Raw genomic sequence first — 12,497 nt, 5'->3', positions numbered from 1 at the left:
TATGTGGATAATATGTGGTTCATCCTGGTTTCTAGGGTCAGAGTATTCCAGAGGATTGGTGCTGCTCGGGAGAAGTCTTAGATCCGAGAGTGGGAGATTTGGATTAGTGTGGATGTTAGTCAAAAGTCATTTGAGGAGCGTAGAGAATGGGTAGGGTGATAGACAGAGATGAGGGTGGAGATGTAGGGGGGTGCCGCAGCATGGAGAGCTTTGTGGGTGAGAACAAGCAATTTGAATTGGATCCTGTAATATATGGGCAGCCAGTGCAATGACTGGCAGAGAGCAAAGGCATCCAAGTAACGGTTTATCAGATAGGTGACCCGGGCTGCAGCATTAAGGATGGACTGTAGAGGAGAGAGTCTCGTTAGGAGAAGAACAATTAATAGAGAATTGCAGTAGTCAAGGCGGGAGTGGATCAGGGCCACAATGAGGGTTTTTGTAGTTTCCATGGTAAGACAGAGGTAGATTCTAAAGATGTTTTTGAGGTTCAAGCGACAGGAGACCCAAGAGATTGTATATAGGAAGTGAAAGAGAGGTGAAGGATGCCACAAGGTAGGTTGTGAACCCCTAAATATTGTGAAAATAGGTCCCGATTCCTTACCTAATCTACAATCTCTCCCTACCTGCTGTGACTTTGTTCAGTGCTATTAGCTCTTAAAAGAACTATTGTATTTTATTTTTTTGGATAGTATGATGGCGGTAGTGACACACACTGCTTTAACCACTGTCCTTGCTTGGAAATCTGTCCCTCTGAGCGCTACACTGACCTACACTGTAGGCAGACCTGAAAAGGGCTTTTTGTATTATTAAGAGGCCTATACTCTTCCTAGCAGTTGATCGCTCTATCCCTACGCTAATACAATGCAGGCTTCAGGCGCAATGTGCTCAAAATGGTGGTGGATGGTCTTTTATAGACCATATGACGCTGAGCAGTCAGCCAATCACAGTAAAGCCACAACCCAGATGGCTGCGGTATTACTGTGATTGGTTAAGAAGCCCAGCATGTTTATTGGCTGCAAATCAGGCGCCAAAATGGCTGGGCGGGACATCCGAATATAGCTAGGAGAATATACCATTACTCACAATACAACGAATAGCCCGAATACTGTACTATTCTGTGAATAGAATGAGCTATATTAGGGCTTGTTTTTCATGGAACGATTTGGTATTATCATTTCTACCATTTTTTTTACATATGACTTTTTGTTTCAAAGGTATTTTATTGAGAGATTTTAAACAATAACTGGGAAAGGGTGGGATCTGGGAACATGCAACAATAAAAAGAATAAATACCCAACAATACTATTTAATACCCTTTTTAAGGGTTTAAATATAACAATTCACATATCATCAACTACCTAAAAGGGAAGCTCTAGGAGCAAGGGAGAAAAGGTGATGAATGGAAGGGTAGAAGGGGGAAGGAAAAAGGGGAAAAAGCAGGTGTCTTGGACAGAAGAGGTAGGGATCAGAATAAAAGAAGATCATTTGAGTCCAAGAAGTCATTAAAATCAAAAGGTCTGAAATATATGCACAATGGTTAATACTATAGCTAACAAAAAGAATAATGTTTATCATGAACATGGATATTCTTATTGAATGGAACAATTGCGTTCCAAAAAGCCCACCTAGAATGGTATTTTTTTATATTATTATTCTTTAAGGTGAGGACGAGTTCAAATAAATTACAAGTAGAAATAATTTCTATAATGTTAGTGACTGATAGAATCTCTGCTGATTTCCATTTGTAGCAAATAAGGGGTTTTTGTAACTGCAAACATGTGTAAACAATGTATCTTATCTCACTTGGGAGAGCTTCGGCCTGGAGGGAAAGGAGGGATACATAAGACTTTTTCATCACTTTTTATTCACTTTTATGCATGTCAGATTGATGAGAAATGCCATTTTTCGCATATTTTTCTATCATTGTTTTTTCGGTATTCGCCATATGAAATATCATAACTTGACATTTTTTTATTGATCAGATCGTTCCAGATGCTTCAATACCAATTATATGTATGTTTCTTTCTTCTTTTTTTATGAACATAAAAACTGAGTTTTTAATGGTGAAACAGGTTTTTGTGATTTTTCTGAGCTTTTTTTTGTGTTTTTTACTTTTTAATATAACTTATTTAACATTACTCGACTTTTTTTTACTTAGTCACACTGTGGTGCATGAATATTTTTAAGTTTGATTATTGGTTTCATGCACTGCTGTACTCACTAACTTTCCCTGTAAGACCCTTCTTGTTGCAGGATCTTACAGGCTATCATAACCTGGGGTAATTAGATGACCTCAGGGTACCATGGCAATTATCACCACCAGAGATTACAATCACAGTGGGGCGAATCCTGCCAAAGGGGGTCATTTAACAGCCTTTTAACCACTTAGATACTGCTTTCATGATTAACAGAGGTATTTAAGGGGTTAGTTGGACAAAGTTGGTTCCAAAACTGGTCAGGGCTGATGCTTTCGGGTGTTAGATATCACGTACAGGAGTTTCCAGCACAAAAGGTTGCACTATTTACTTATCCCCCAGCAACATTAAAAAGAAAAATTGGTGCTGAGAAATAAGTACCCTGAACGACCGCCGATAAAAGGCGTATCGGCAGTCGTTAAGGGGTTAAACAATGAATGCTGCCCTAGGAATATGTGGTGTGAGAAACAAGACAAATCTTTCTGTTTGACAATGTTGATATGTGAGGAAAATATCTTAATACTCTTTTATGTGACAATCTACAGTATTTTAAAATTTTTACATAAGCAGTGGATTGAAAAAGTATTTAAACCTTGTAAACTTTTCCACATTTTTCCACATTACACACACAAATGTAAATGTATTTTATAGGCTTTTATGTGATATACCAACATTAAGTAGCAAGTGTTTGTGAAGTGTAAAGGAAATGATACATGGTTTTCTAAATATTAATATAAACAATTTAAATAATGAAAATTGTAAAGTGCATTTTTATTCAACCCCTATGACTCAATACTTTGTAGGACCACTTTTCACTGCATCTACTGCTGCAAGTCTTTTGGGGTATGTCTCTACCACCATAGCACATCTAGAGGTTGAAATTGTTCACCTATTCTTCTTTGCAAATTAGCTGCAGCTCAGTGAGATTGGATGAAGAGCATCTACGAACAGCAATTTGCATGTCTTCCCACAGATTCTCAATATGATTTAAGTCTGGATTTTGAAGGGTCCATTCAAAGACATGAATATGTTTTAATCTAATCCATTCCTTTGTAGCTCTGACAGTATGTTTAGGGTCGTGGTCCTGCTTGAAGATGAACCTACAACTCAGTTTCAACTTATTTGCAGCCTCCAGAAAGTTTTTCTCCATCATTTCCCTGTATTTAGCTCCATCTATCTTCCCACCAGCTCTGGCCAGCTTCCGTGTCCCTGCTGAAGACATGCTTCCCCACTGCATGATGCTGTTACCACCAGATTTTTCAGTAGGATTGATGGTTTCACTGTGATGTACAGTGTTAGTTTTGCGCCATAGATTGCATTTTGTACTTAGCCCAAAAAAGTTGTTCTCTGGTCTCATGTAACCAGAACACCTTCTTCCACATGCTCATAGTGTCCCCTTGCATCATTTTTTGAAAACTGTAAATGGGACATCTTATGGCTTCCTTTAAAAAATGGCATTTCTTTCATAAAGGCCATATTTGTGGAAAATACGATTAATTATTCTCCTGTGGACAGATCTCACACCTGAGCTGTGGATCTCTTCATCTTCCCCAAAATGACCTTGACCTGTTGGCTGCTTCTCTAATTACTTTTTTTTCTTCTTTAGCATGTTAGTTTAGATGGACTGCCATGTCTTGATAAATTTACAGTTGTGTCCTTTTGTGTCTCTTTCCCTTTTTGGATAATAGATTGAATGGTGCTTTGGGAGATGTTCAGAGCTTGGGCTATTTTTTTATAACCTAACCCTGCTTTACTCTTATCCACAACTTTATCTCTGACGTGTCTAGTGTGTTCTTTAGTTTTAATGATGCTGTTTGAACCCTAATATTCTCAAACAAAGGGCTGTAGTTATACTGAGAATAAATGACACACAGGGGAACGCAATTAACTGATTAAGTGACTTCTGGAGGGAATTGGTCACTGAGGACTTTATTTAGGGGTATGAGACTTCAGGATGCTGAATAGAAGTGCATGTCACGATTTTCAGATTTCTATTTTTGAAAATATTTATTAAATCATGTATCATTTTTTTTATACATCACAAATACTTGGTATTTTGTGTGGGTAAATCACCTGAAATTCCATTAAAATTCATGTAAATTTGTAGGTGTTAAAAGAAAAAATTTGGAAAAGCTCACAGAGTAGGAATACATTTTCAAGACACTGTATATATTTTACGCAAACCATTGGAGCACACTAAAAAGACTTTTTGTTAACTTTCCTTTACAGACCATGTAATAAAACAGCATAAACAATAGAGCATTTAGGGTATGTGCGCACGTGTGCGTATTGCATGCAGTTACGCTGCGTTCTGCACCGCAGCGTAACTGCATGCGTCCTGCGTCCTCTGCACAATCTATGGAGATTGTGCAGGAGCCGTGCACATGTGTCATATTAGAACGCAGCGATTCAGCTGCTGCCTGAATCGCTGCGTTCTAAGAAGTGACATGTCACTTCTTCCGTGCGGTTTGCATGCTGTCTATAGGGAGAGGCAGCATGCAGAGCGCACGTTCTCTGCCGGCACCATGCGCTTCAGAACGCAGCTGTTCAGCTGCGCTCTAAAGCGCACCTTTTCTGTGTGGTGCAGAGCGCACACGTGCGCACATAGCCTAACTCAGAAGTCATGAGGCATTTACAAAATCCTGTTTAACTTATTTTTCAGTTTCTGTAGTCAATAAAATTTCTGATGTTTTATTTTAAATTTTGCTTCTGATTTTTATCTTCAAATTCCAAAATACATGACCAATATGTGTAGTTTATTTCTTTAATAGCTTTGTTATGTACTCTTAAAATGCTCAAACTCTAGCATTGTGAAATGTAATCAATAGCTTTAGCATTGAACCAAAGAAAAGCTTAATCTTGGAGTAGCAACGCACCAGTGGCTTAATGCTAAAACTCAATCTAATTAGAGGAGACTGCACTGCTAATTGTCAGTTTCTGGCAAAATTGATTACCTATAACACAATAGGAAACATTGAGAATAAAAGTGGCCAAAAGGCACTGATTGTATTGTTTTGTAGTTTTCTTATTGTTTCATACTGGTTAAAGATTTATTTTTTCTGATTTCAGGCTGGATTTACAAACAAAAATATTGCAGCACTTTAGAGGGAAACTTTCTTCAGAAAATGACCTATTATTTAAATGAAGTTGTTTGTGTTAAATGTACTATTACAATTTTGGTAATTTTTTTCTTTACATCACAATTGTAAGTTCAAATAACATTTTTACAGAGGCCACATATGGGTTTTTAGAGAGAACCTGTCACCAGATTTGATTACTACAAGCTGGGGCCACCACCAGTGGGCTCTTGTATACAGCATTCTAACATTCTGTATATAAAAGCCCAGGCCACTGTGTAGAATGTAAAAATCACTTTATAATACTCACCTAACGGTCACTGCGGTGCAGACCGATCAGATGGGTGTCTCCACTCTCCGGGTCCGATGCCTCCTCTTTCGGCCATCTATGTCCTCCTTCTTCTGAAGTCTGGGTGCATGACGTCATGCCCCCAAAGGCCAGCATTGCAGTCCTGCGCAGGCGCACTTTGATCTGTCCTGATCAACCTCAATTCCGGCCTGTGTGCATGGCGTAGGACACATCATGCACCCAGGCTTCAGAAGAAGGACAAAGATTGCCGAAAGAGGAGGCACCGGACCCGGAGAACGGAGACACCCATCCAAGCGGTCTGCATCACACCGACCATTAGATCAGTATTATAAAGGGATTTTTACATTCTACAAAGCGGCCTGGTCTCTTACATACAGCATGTTAGAATGCTGTATATAAGAGCCCACTGGTGGTGGCCGCAGCTTATAGTCGCCAAATCTGGTGACAGGTTCTCTTTAATAGTGATTGGCGGACTCACAGATACCCAGAATCGACAGGCCAACCGGGTTAAAAAAAACAAACAAACCCTGCTCAGGCCCAGAATTGATCTAAGATATCTGGCTGAATGCTGCTCCCCATATACAGTTAGGTCCAGAAATATTTGGACAGTGACACAAGTTTTGTTATTTTAGCTGTTTACAAAAACATGTTCAGAAATACAATTATATATATAATATGGGCTGAAAGTGCACACTCCCAGCTGCAATATGAGAGTTTTCACATCCAAATCAGAGAAAGGGTTTAGGAATCATAGCTCTGTAATGCATAGCCTCCTCTTTTTCAAGGGACCAAAAGTAATTGGACAAGGGACTCTAAGGGCTGCAATTAACTCTGAAGGCGTCTCCCTCGTTAACCTGTAATCAATGAAGTAGTTAAAAGGTCTGGGGTTGATTACAGGTGTGTGGTTTTGCATTTGGAAGCTGTTGCTGTGACCAGACAACATGCGGTCTAAGGAACTCTCAATTGAGGTGAAGCAGAACATCCTGAGGCTGAAAAAAAAGAAAAAATCCATCAGAGAGATAGCAGACATGCTTGGAGTAGCAAAATCAACAGTCGGGTACATTCTGAGAAAAAAGGAATTGACTGGTCAACTTGGGAACTCAAAAAGGCCTGGGCGTCCACGGATTACAACAGTGGTGGATGATCGCCGCATACTTTCTTTGGTGAAGAAGAACCCGTTCACAACATCAACTGAAGTCCAGAACACTCTCAGTGAAGTAGGTGTATTTGTCTCTAAGTCAACAGTAAAGAGAAGACTCCATGAAAGTAAATACAAAGGGTTCACATCTAGATGCAAACCATTCATCAATTCCAAAAATAGACAGGCCAGAGTTAAATTTGGTGAAAAACACCTCATGAAGCCAGCTCAGTTCTGGAAAAGTATTCTATGGACAGATGAGACAAAGATCAACCTGTGCCAGAATGATGGGAAGAAAAAAGTTTGGAGAAGAAAGGGAACGGCACATGATCCAAGGCACACCACATCCTCTGTAAAACATGGTGGAGGCAACGTGATGGCATGGGCATGCATGGCTTTCAATGGCACTGGGTCACTTGTGTTTATTGATGACATAACAGCAGACAAGAGTAGCCGGATGAATTCTGAAGTGTACCGGGATATACTTTCAGCCCAGATTCAGCCAAATGCCGCAAAGTTGATCGGACGACGCTTCATAGTACAGATGGACAATGACCCCAAGCATACAGCCAAAGCTACCCAGGAGCTCATGAGTGCAAAAAAGTGGAACATTCTGCAATGGCCAAGTCAATCACCAGATCATAACCCAATTGAGCATGCATTTCACTTGCTCAAATCCAGACTTAAGACGGAAAGACCCACAAACAAGCAAGACCTGAAGGCTGCGGCTGTAAAGGCCTGGCAAAGCATTAAGAAGGAGGAAACCCAGCGTTTGGTGATGTCCATGGGTTCCAGACTTAAGGCAGTGATTGCCTCCAAAGGATTCGCAACAAAATATTGAAACTAAAAATATTTTGTTTGGGTTTGGTTTATTTGTCCAATTACTTTTGACCTCCTAAAATGTGGAGTGTTTGTAAAGAAATGTGTACAATTCCTACAATTTCTATCAGATATTTTTGTTCAAACCTTCAAATTAAACGTTACAATCTGCACTTGAATTCTGTTGCAGAGGTTTCATTTCAAATCCAATGTGGTGGCATGCAGAGCCCAACTCGCGAAAATTGTGTCACTGTCCAAATATTTCTGGACCTAACTGTATGTCTATGGGGACCCAAATGCAGCGCTTTAACATGGTGATAGAAGGGATAGGGGGATTGGAGCAGGCACGTTATACTTTTTTATTCTTGGAGAGCTTCCTCATTTTTCCCTTTTTCTGACAAAACATTATGTGGCCATTGAATGATGTCCTCCTGAGATATGCCATTCTATTTGTCCGGTCTTTATTCCTTGTTTGGGGTAATGTTAGGGTGGCATGGAGATGAGGGGTGGTGCCTGTGAGCTCCTACACTGCAGATTAATGTGGGAAGTTTATTGCTCAAGTTTATTGCTTTGATTTAACCCCAAGTTTGCTGATTTTCACTCTGCAACAATAGCTATTTTCTGTATACTGTATTTGTCTGTAAAAAAACCAAACACAGCAATGAAAAGTCCTTCTATGGTAGGGTGGCATGGAGACAAGGGGTGGTGCCTGTGAACTCCTACACTGGAGATTAATGTGGGAAGTTTATTGCTCTGATTTAACCCCAAGTTTGCTGACTTCACTCTGCAGCAGTGGTTATTTTCTGTTTACTTATCTGCAAAAAGAACAAACACAACAATGAAAAGTGCTTCTGTTACTAATTGATTATGAGGGTCATTTGCTCTGAGATGATGTCTTTATTTTGCACTGCTTGGTATTGTAGAAAGGAGATATCCTTTGGTTGCATTTTGCTATTCTATTGATACCAGGGCTGGAAAGCGTTTTTGTTTTGCTCTCCTCCCACTAACTATGTTTATAAGTAGAGTTCAGTGCGGTTCGCGGTTCGAGGTTCTCCAGTTCGTGGTTCGAGTGATTTTGGGGGCTGTTCTAGATCCAACTAGAACTCAAGCTTTTTGCTAAAGCTCGATAGTTCTAGTTACGTTTGAGAACGGTTCTAGCAGCAAAAAGCCAAGCTAATTACTAGCTGGCTTTCCGCTGTAATAGTGTAAGTCACTCTGTGACTCACACTATTATGAAATTTCAGCGTATAGGAACGCGGGAACAGCGCATTCAGATCACTGCTGCTGGGATAATGGCGATCGACATTTTTTTGTTTTTCCTTGTCTTCCTTCCCTAAGCGCGCGCGTGTAGTGGGGCGGGCCAGCAAGTCAGCCAATCCCAGACACATCAAGAGAGAGAGAAAGAATTGCTGTATATAGGGATCAACCAAAAAGATTTTGCTCAAATCATCAAAAATGTATTTTATTGGCACAAATTTTATACATACAAAAATATCCACATAGAACAGTGAAAAATAGCAAATAAAAACATCTAAAAACAGTCAACGAACACCCCAATACATAGTTCCATGTTAGGAACCCAGCACCATGATCCTGAATGAAATTCCACTAGTTGTACAAATCAATAATATTCACAGGCATAAATGCAGGACCTGTGTGCAAATTTTCACTGCAAACCCTATGCCATATAGTACTCTAGAGAATTGTACCCCATCTGGCACCACCATCAATAAATACAATATAATAAGTACAAAATACTAGAAAAAGAAGGGGATGAAGATAACCTTATAATGAGGAAATCAATACACCCAGTTCAATAGTTAAACCAGGGGCAACACCCCATACTTGCGCCGATCCTGAGGCCTCACACCACCTTAAACTTGGGACTTCTAGCAAGGGGTAATACATCTTGGTGATGACTTTCAGGATAGTCTGTGACTTACCTGGTTTAACTATTGAACTGGGTGTATTGATTTCCTCATTATAAGGTTATCTTCATCCCCTTCTTTTTCTAGTATTTTGTACTTATTATATTGTATTTATTGATGGTGGTGCCAGATGGGGTACAATTCTCTAGAGTACTATATGGCATAGCGTTTGCAGTGAAAATTTGCACACAGGTCCTGCATTTATGCCTGTGAATATTATTGATTTGTACAACTAGTGGAATTTCATTCAGGATCATGGTGCTGGGTTCCTAACATGGAACTATGTATTGGGGTGTTCGTTGACTGTTTTTAGATGTTTTTATTTGCTATTTTTCACTGTTCTATGTGGATATTTTTGTATGTATAAAATTTGTGCCAATAAAATACATTTTTGATGATTTGAACAAAATCTTATTGGTTTATCCCTATATACAGCAATTCTTTCTTTCTCTCTTGATATGGTCTATTGTTGCTGGTGGTGATCCCAATAGGGGAAAGGTGCCCCCTTATTTCCTATGATACCAATCCCAGACACACACACAGCTAAGTGGACTTTTAGCCAGAGAAGCAACGGCATGTGTGATAGGATGTCCATGTCACATGTCCCTGCATTATAAAAACGGGTATCTGCCCGTCAGGACGCCATTATCTGCCTTCTGCGTCTGTGTGTCAGTCACCGCAGGTGCAGCTCCTGTCTCCGATACTGATGTGTACGCTCTACACACAGCGCTATACAGAATAGGGATAGACGTTTCTTTTAGCCCTTGTAAAAGCTAATAACAGCAGGCTCAGAGCCATAGGTGACAGTCAGCTAAGGTCGTGTGTAGCTAAGGTCAGGGACTTCCTCGCTGCATTTCACCATTAGGAGGGATATAAATTGAGGCTTCCTTTCCTCTACACAGACCCACAACCCTGCCACTGTACCCTCCAGCCCTTTGCACACTCAAGCTCATTGTTACTAAGCCATTATACTAGCAAACACTGAGGAAACTTAGTGGCATCCTAAAAGTGGCTGTTGGACTTCCATTATTGTCCCACTGGTGCAAAGCTATTTGCGGCACCACTGCATTGCACACTCAAACTCATTTTTACTAAGCCATTATACTAGCAAACACGGAGGATACTTAGTGGCATCCTAAAAGTGGCTGTTGGACTTCCTTTAGTGTCCCACTAGTGCAAATCTATTTGCAGCACCACTGCATTGCACACTGAAACTCATTGTTACTAAGCCATTCTAATAGCAAACTATGCTGCCAGTTTAAGGGCCATAGTTGCATTGTCAGGGATAGTTATTGTAGTTTATTCTGCTGTTAATAAAGCTAGACCACCGCTGCAATCTACACCACCTCTCAATTTTTCCTACGACATTTTAAGTGCACAATCTTGTCGCAATCAAAATGAGTGGCAAAATGACAGATGCTGGTGGAAAGGGGAAGAGGCATGTTGGAAAAGGAAAAAAAGGGTTTGTCCGTTGGGAAGGTGTCAAAGCTCCATTAACATCTGCTGAAGATAGATCATCTTCCAGCAAAAGTAAGATGTCTAATACTTAGCGTGGACAATCCGATGTGCTCCCTTTTTTACGGACACGAACAACTGGAACAAAGGTAGATGATGGCCAAAAAAAGAAAATGGTTGAATGGATCTCAAGTGGTCCAACAAGTGTCCTCTCCGCCACCTCAACTACCGCATCCGAAAAACACCAGTCCTCTGAGTTATCATACCAATCACACTTGCTTTCTCCCAGCTCTGAAGTCTCCATCCGCCCTGCACAGTATGGTGGAACTGAGATGGCTGAATCTGCAGAGCTGTTCAGTCACACTATAGCCTGGGAATCAGAGGTCTGCTCCCAAGCTACAGTGAGTACAGACTAGGAAATGGTCTGCAGTGATGCCCAGAACCTTTGTGACTCTGATTCAGGCCGTGAGGACCAAGTTTCTGAGCATAATGTTGACCCTTATTCACAAACTGTAACACCTGTTGTTATAGACAATGAGGAACATACTGATGACGATGAGACGCAGATACCAGATTGGGATGACAACTTCAATATTGGTTCACGTCAGGAAGAGGCTCGGTCTGAGGGGGAGGGGAGTGCAAACACAACGCTTGATGAGGAAGTTCTAGATCCCACCTACTGTCAACCCACAGCCAGGCACTCGAGGAGGTCAACAGAGGTGGTGGAGGAGGATGCTACTAATGACGAAGTTACCTTGCGCCTTCCTGGACAGAGGAGTAGTACTGGTAGCACGTCTACAACTGCATCCTCAGCCACCACTCTGCCTCTGAGCACTAGTTGGGGGGGCTCAGCAAGTTGCATGCCCTCTAAGCCTTGTCTAGCCTGGAGCTTTTTTGACATAGAAAAAGATCGCCCAAATCATGTGATATGTAAAATTTGTCATGATTCTGTTAGTAGAGGGCAAAACCTCAGGAGATTGACAACTTCTTCCATGAATCGTCACATGAATAAATATCATATGTCCCAGTGGGAAGCTCACCGTGCTGAAATGCGGTCTAGTGGAGCGAACCATCCACCGCCTGCCTCTTCAAGTGCATCCGCGCGCTCTTCATCTTCTAGGACTGTGGGGACAGCTGTCACACCTGGTTTTCCACGCACAACTTCCACCACTGTAACTGCAACAGGCAGTTTGCTTGGTAGGTCGTCATTTGGTTTGGAAGGGGAAACAAGTGCGTGTGTACAGGTCTCTCAGACATCGATAGCATCAATGTTGGACGAAGGCAACATCATATCTATGCCTGCACTTTCCTCACAAACCTGCATTTTTTCAGGGACACCCTACTCACCACCGTCTACACACAACAGCCAGATCTCTGTCCCTCAGATGTGGACAAATAAAAGGCCATTTCCTGCGACCCATGACAAAGCTAAGAGGTTGACTTTATCCCTCTGTAAGCTCTTGGCTACCAAAATGCTGCCTTTCCGCCTGGTGGGCACACAGGATTTTAGAGACGTTATGTCTGTCTCTGTGCCCCAGTACCAGATGCCCAGTCGCCACTACTTCTCTAAGAAAG

The sequence above is a fragment of the Anomaloglossus baeobatrachus genome, chromosome 3 (assembly GCF_048569485.1).
Source record: "Anomaloglossus baeobatrachus isolate aAnoBae1 chromosome 3, aAnoBae1.hap1, whole genome shotgun sequence".
Taxonomy (NCBI): domain Eukaryota; kingdom Metazoa; phylum Chordata; class Amphibia; order Anura; family Aromobatidae; genus Anomaloglossus; species Anomaloglossus baeobatrachus.
The sequence above is the reverse complement of the archived record's forward strand: the minus strand, read 5'-3'. Positions refer to the sequence as shown.